The sequence below is a fragment of the Choloepus didactylus genome, chromosome 3 (genome assembly GCF_015220235.1).
Source record: "Choloepus didactylus isolate mChoDid1 chromosome 3, mChoDid1.pri, whole genome shotgun sequence".
Lineage (NCBI taxonomy): Eukaryota > Metazoa > Chordata > Mammalia > Pilosa > Megalonychidae > Choloepus > Choloepus didactylus.
Genome location: NC_051309.1, coordinates 152,589,392 through 152,596,305, shown reverse-complemented (window position 1 = coordinate 152,596,305; position 6,914 = coordinate 152,589,392). Strand labels below are relative to the sequence as shown.

Below are 6,914 nucleotides of genomic sequence, written 5' to 3'. Positions count from 1 at the left end.
CCCCTTGTTCTCCAGAGAGGTGTGTGTGACCAGGCACAGGAGGGCAGAAAGAGAAAGAAGGGAGGAAACATCTAGGTGACCTTAGCGAGGGAACTTCCAGACCCAGGAAATAGCTTTGTTAGAAGAGGAAGTCTCCAAAGCTCAGATTCTTCTTCCGTTGAGCTCGCTTAGACAGCTAAGCCTCCTTCTTGCTACAAAAGGGGACGCAATGAATCTGTAGAGCTATCTGGATTTAACTCTCCTCAGTGAGAGCCACACAGGAAAACATGTGAGGAAATCAAGACGTTTGCTGAGTTGAACTCAGCTTCTCCGGTTTCCAAGGCCAGGGATCTTTCTGCTCTGCCATGCTGCCTTAAATGAGTTAGCCTAGAAATCATTAGCCCAGTTTAACTGAAAAGGACTTATAATGCAATCAAATCCCACGTTTAGAAACACAAGTGAGACTCAAAGTGGGTAATTCCTTTGATCACCAGTGAGAAGTGGCAGAGTCCAAACTTGACCTTCACCTTCCAAATTCCATTTCCCCTCAAATTGCAATGAAGTGCAATTTTACCTTGTTTAGCACCCAAAACACACAGATCCTGTTAAAAGGGCTTTATATAGTCTATAAGGGTCTGAGGAAAAGAGGATAGCTTCCAACATAAACCAAGAGGGCAAGAGGAACTAAAAATGATTAATTTTGCTTAAAACCTTTGACTTCTGCAAATTTTTAAAAAACTACAGCTAGATAAAGCACAAACAATAATAGGAAAAACACTACTTCCTAAAACCTAGGGAATGTAGTCAAAGATTTGTTCAGAGGAAAAGTCATAATTTTAAAACCTTTTTAGTTTAAGAAGAATAAATGTGAAGGAAGTAATTATTCAACTCAAGATAGAAAAAGAATAATGTTTGAATCTAAAGGAAGTAGAAATAAGGAATTCACAAAAGTGAAAGCAGAATGTAAATGAATTCAAAAACAGAAAATCGGTGAAATTGATTGTTGGGCGACAACGCTCCATGTGTCTCTTGCATTTCTGTACATAGGCAAGCAGATGTACAGGCTACTTTTGTTCTGGACTATCTTTTCAAGTGGGTTTGTATAACAAAGAGCTTTGGAAGATAGAGAGAGAGTGCCTCTGTCTGGAGCAAAGGGCAAGCATTCTTACTGTCCATTATAGAAGATTCAGGTTCCCTAAACTTAGGGTTCTTCTCCTGTAACACGACCCACTACGTGTGCAGGCATCACCTTGCCCTCATCGTGGGAACTGGGGATAGGAGAACTGGCACAAATGCTGTACACTGGCAATCTCAGACCTAGGAGTTCCATGCGTTCTCCTAGCACACTGACTTGTTAGTGTGCATGTAGGGTAAAACCTACTTCACAGTTCTTGCTATCAATAAAGAAATCCAAGAGCTGATTCATTGCAAAGGAAGAGCAAAGACAATAAACAACCCATCAGCTAGCCTAATTTAGAATAAAAGGGAAAAATACAAATAAACAAAGTTAGAAATTAGAAAATGCCATTAATACACACATATATAAGAAACTAATGCTCCTGAAATAATCATTTGTACAAACGTGTTAATTTGAAAATCTGGGTGAAATGAACAATTTCAAGGAAAGCATAAAATATCAAAATTTATTCAAAAAGAAGCAAAAACCTAAATAGGCCACTCTCATGCAAGAAATTAAAAGAGGTCCAAGGTCTTGATCTACTCAGCAGGTAAGCCACATTCTTCCGATGCCTGCCTGCTTGATTTTCCCTGGCTCCCAATCACAGATGGACAGCTTCATTGGCCTGTGTTTGGCTCTGCCTCAGGTTGAAAGTGGAGATCAAATCAGCCAGCCTTGACTATAGACACTGTGATGTGATAAAATGACCCAATTAATTTCATTCTTTCCCTGGAGAAAGAAAAGAGAAAGGGAGATGAAAAATAATTTGTATTTAATATACACATATTTCTTAGGAGTCCTGCCCTTTCAATTGTATTCAGTTTTCTTAATTTATAAAATAAAACCTTTGCTCTGGAAATGCTGGCTCAGAAGTGACTGACTTTAACTTGACAAGGACAGTAAGAACACCAGAGTCTTCTGGTGCATGTCAGTGCACTCCTTAGTTCAATCTCCTGCAAGCGCCTTCCCTATACATTTGACCCATTATAATACACCACTGGTTCTCAAAGCGTGGTCCTTGCTTCAGCATCAGCCAACAGCATCAGCACAACCCATGAACACATTAAGAATGCAAATTCCCAGGTCTCACCCCAGACTGCCTGAATCAGATACTGGGCGTGGGGTGTTCCAGGTGATTCTGATGCAGGCTAAAATTTGAGAACTACTGTAATCCACTTTATTCATGTAGTCTAATTTAGCATCTGTCAGAGCCCATTTCCTGTTGGTTGCATCACAACTATTCAGAAGGGAAAAAATACCATTCCTTTGCAGCCCCCTCCCTGCTATAAATAGTGAGCACTTGCTCACCAGCAGCTGGAGCTCCGGTCCGTCCTTGGCGCTCCCCTGGCTCCATCGGGCAGCTGTTGCAGAATACCAATAGCTGAAAGACCAAGAGATATTCATATGTCTTAGGGGAAAATTCCACAATCTTTTAGGCCTTGCTCAAAAAAGTTATGAAGTAGTTAGGCAGCAGAAGATTAGGAAAGCAAGGGTTACCCGCTGTTTGTGTGTCTGTGTGTAATTAATGAAGAAAGTTAAGGTGGAACCAATTCACAACTGCAGCCCTTAATCCTAACTGTGGGATTTAAAGAGACAGCAAAATCGACTGCTGAGGCAACAAAACTGGAAGGACCAGAAACCTGAATCCATTCCCTGTCTCCGCTACCAGCTTACCATATGACCTTGGGAATCTTACTTAAGCTTTGGAATCTTTAATATTCCTGTGTATGAAATATGAGAAATAATAACCTCTCCTTCCTTCATCATCAGACTGGTGGGTGGATACATTATATAATCTAGAGAATGAGATTTAAAGAAAAGAACCACAGGCAGTGCTGGGTCTCAGGTTCTGAGTTTGAGTTTCATTACCTCTGTCCTCTCTCCACCCATCTCCTCCCAAACTCTGGGAGAGATTTGGGGAAGAGCTAGTATCTTTAATGACCTCGTAGCTCTCACACAGATGTAACATGAGCTGGACCCACTGCCAGGACCATCAAGGCAAACTGGGCCACTTCAGCCCTTTTCTCTTCCCTACCTTCTCCATTCACCACTCCAGTTTGTAGGGGAGTGGGGAAGGGGTGCTTTTTCATGATTCTCTCTTACCCTGATCAAATATGATCAGCTTCTCGGATCATAGTTTTTGGAACTCAAAATAACGGCACATAGCCTGAAAAATTAGGGGTGCCTATGGAGAAACTGGGCAGGATTTTTGAAATGAGATCAGTCAGAGGGCATATGGTTGTGATCTCAACCACCTTTTGATCTCTCTTTCTCCCAGCACTGCTCTATGGCCTGCCCCCACCCCTTCCATTGGGACTCCTTGAGAATTGTTTCTTTTCTTCACAATTCCTTCATGCACTTTGGGCGCTCAATATGTGTTTTTTGAATGAAAGATGAAAAGAGTGAATAGATTATTTCTTCCCCTTTGAGGGAGTGTTTGACGTGCATTTTAGCCTACTTTCACCTGTGTGTGCAGTTGACTGAGCGCCCTGTGTTAATCCCAACTAAGGACAGTCTGGGGTCACTGCATCTCGAGATGTAGGATATTACCACAATAAGAAGCCTTAGTTGTTGCTCATATAACCTTCTTTTACACAGCAAACCAGGGCTCTGAGAGAAGAAATGACCTGAATCTAGAAATTTCCTTGTTAACATATTAAGTGACAACTATATCAAAAAACTTAGAAGCCTTCAGCAAATAATGGATTTGGGATATAGATAACATCTGGGCATTGTCTTTGAGGGATGAAGAAAGCACACAGAATTCAGCATTTCTATTAGTACAACTCACCTAATTCAGACGCAATCACCGAGGGCAAAATTTAAAATGTTTGCAAGTTGGGCTGATGTAGTTTCGCTCTTGCAGACCTTCCTGAGTCCTTTCCAGGGTTACAGAAGGCCCTTTCTAAAGCGCCACAAATGAGGAAATGTTCCCACAAGAGTGTCATAATATGCCCTTCAAGGAACACAGTAAAGACTCATACATTTGCTCTTGATCTATTGGCTTACTTTATCCAATCAATTTATGAGGGAGGCCTTGGGTTTTGCCCATTTTAGAGATGAGAAAGCTCGAGCATGAAGAGGATCATCCTGCCCAAGTGGACCATAATTAGGTAAGGAATTCAAAACTTGAAGTTAAGTCTACCAGCTGGGTGGGCCTGGGCAGAATTCTAAAGTACAGAAAGCTGCCCTGTCTTTACCGTCTCTTCTTCCTCTGCTCCTACTTGCCCTGCTTTCTTTGCAAAAGTCATCTCCCACCCTCATTGCCTGCCCAACACCTCACTGTCTGGGGCTTGCTCTCTCTGGCCTGACATCAGCATCCTCTCAAAACTGATTATGCTTGTCCACCCCAGGCCTCTGACTGACCTCCCCTCTCTAATAAAACCTGCTTCTCCTGCATTGATCTCTTTTGTGTAACATAAAAGGTGCTGTTTCAGATCCATCATTGGCAGACCAGAAAGGGAAATAGAAGTCAAGAGAAAATGCATCTTTCATTTGACAACAAAATGACATTTCTAGCCTTAGATCCTTGGAGCTACATTCAAATCAGGCTGCCTACTCTGCTAAAGTGAGATGCAGGCCCACAGTTCTGCCCTTAGAAGGGTTGATGCAGAAGATCTAGAATAACTAGCAGGAAAAGGTCCCCATGAGTCCCCAAAACATCATTCTTCCATAATGATAGCACCACCATTTGTAGACTGTTTACCAGGCATCAGTCTCTCCAACTCTCACCACCACCCTATGAGGTATCATTACCCCAAAGTTACAGAAAACTGAGGCTCAGCAAGATGGAGCTTGAATCTGAAACCAGGTCTGCTTGACTTCAAAACCTATGTTTCTAACCTCTCCATTTTTCCACCTTCAGCCTACCACTGAGACGGCTAATTCATTCTGAGCTGCAGCAGTAGCCAGACAGTGTCTTCATCCCAGGAGCTGCATAATCCTCCAGTGGGGACGTCTTCCTCTCCTGCTGCTTCACAAACTCTCACCTCTGTGGGAAGGTGATTTCCTGCAACTTTTCTTTTTGGCCTGCCCCAGTCCCCTCAATCCTCTGCCTTTCAAGGGGTGGTCTCTGATGGAGTAAGATGTTGATGGTTCTTTAGAGTTTTCCTTTTAGAAAAATGAAAAAAAGGACAAGCTGTATTTAAAAATGTGGAAGGATGATTTAGTGAAGTAAAAAGTATGTCAGAACAAAAAGCATAAAAGACAGAACCCCTGGAAGGAGGCATACCAAATCCGTATAATCCACGGAAAAGCTATTATGCACATTGAAGAAATAAAAAACAACTCCACCTGCTGTGCCTCTGGAAAGGTCCCCTGGAACCTACTGCAAGCAGTGTCTTTGTCACTCTTTGCTGGAATATCCAGTATTTAAAGCCCTAACATCATCAGAGAAGAAACTTGAAGCAGTGGAACAAGCCGGGAGATCTACTGCTGACGACTATGGACCAGTCACCCTCTCTGGGCTTCAGCTCTTATCTGTCAGTGACTTCCAAATGCTGGGGCCAGGTTGGCCTTGACTGAATCACCTCAAGAGTTTCGTGAAAGTCCATTATTTCTATTCTCTACCCCACAATTCTGATTATCTCTCAAGTGAAGCCCAGAGATAATTTTTTAAGTTCTATTTTTTTAATGTCCTCTGGGTGATTCCTATGCACAGCCAGATTTGGGAACCATTGGACTAGATGCTATCTTAGACACCTTCCAACTCTAAGTACGTATGAAAATTCCCCTTGCTGCACTAAGGGCTGAACAGTAATACCATACCCCCACATCCCGGTATTGCAAAGTGCATCCCAAATGTCACATGAAACAGGGACATTGGCCTCTATTGCAGACCAGAGACCATGGGGATGGATTTTGATGGCATTTGAGGCCACGTGAAATCAAGAACTAGTTGGGGTGGGGTGGTAACTGCCACACGAGGGCACAGGGGTTTGGCCCTTCCCTCTCTGGATGGAAGGCAGCGAGCAGCAGTTCACTGGAAACAGAGAGAGTGTGTAACATGTTCCTGACTGATTCCTGCTGGAAAGAATGCCTCCCTCTATAAACAAAGCAAATTTCTTGCTTTTGAGTTTATCGATAGCAGAACTGATTAAAGAATTTGTGTCTTTGTATCTGAACATTCCCGATGGGGAACAAGCTCTTTGATGATACCTTGGTTCATTTTGATTGCTCCCTAGAGAAGAGGCTTAGAAAAACATAAAACACTCTTCTTACTTTGGAAAGTTGTTGAATTAAAGAGCTTCTATTACCAAACTAGATTTTTAAAATAATAATAATAACAGCAATAACAATAATGGCCACCAGTGATTGCTGGGTTTTACATGCATGATCTCATTTAATTCTCTCAATAACCCTATGAAGTGGGGATAATTGTCACCCCCACTTTTAAAAAAAAACAGGCATGTTTAAGTGAGATTAAGAAACTTGCTCAATAAATTATGTACTCAACAAATATTTATCCAAGTAAAAAAAAAAAAAAGAAAAGAAATGAGAAATTTGCTCAAGACCAGACAACTATAATGGCTTTGGTCCCGGGCTATCTTATTCCCAAAGTGTCTATGTTATACTGCCACCATCACTGTAGAGTAAGCTCCATGGAAGAAATCAACAACCTAGGAAATGAAACCTAGGCAACTTCTCAACCACTGAGGCCAATATTTACGTCTCATTATTTTGTATAAAGTAAAACTCCAGGTCAGATACAAAATGTAAATACCAAAATATATTAATAAGTAAAATGTTTGAAAATTTT

At 41.7% G+C, this 6,914-nt stretch overlaps 1 long non-coding RNA gene across 1 annotated transcript; it reads right to left on the bottom strand.

Annotated features, from left to right (window-relative positions):
* Positions 1–1,608: 1,608 nt before the first annotated feature.
* LOC119529866 lies at positions 1,609–6,546 on the bottom strand. Its single transcript, XR_005215962.1, has 2 exons — positions 2,465–6,546; positions 1,609–1,885 (listed from the first exon to the last, which is right to left on the bottom strand). It is a non-coding gene; the product is annotated as an uncharacterized LOC119529866 (long non-coding RNA).
* Positions 6,547–6,914: the final 368 nt, after the last annotated feature.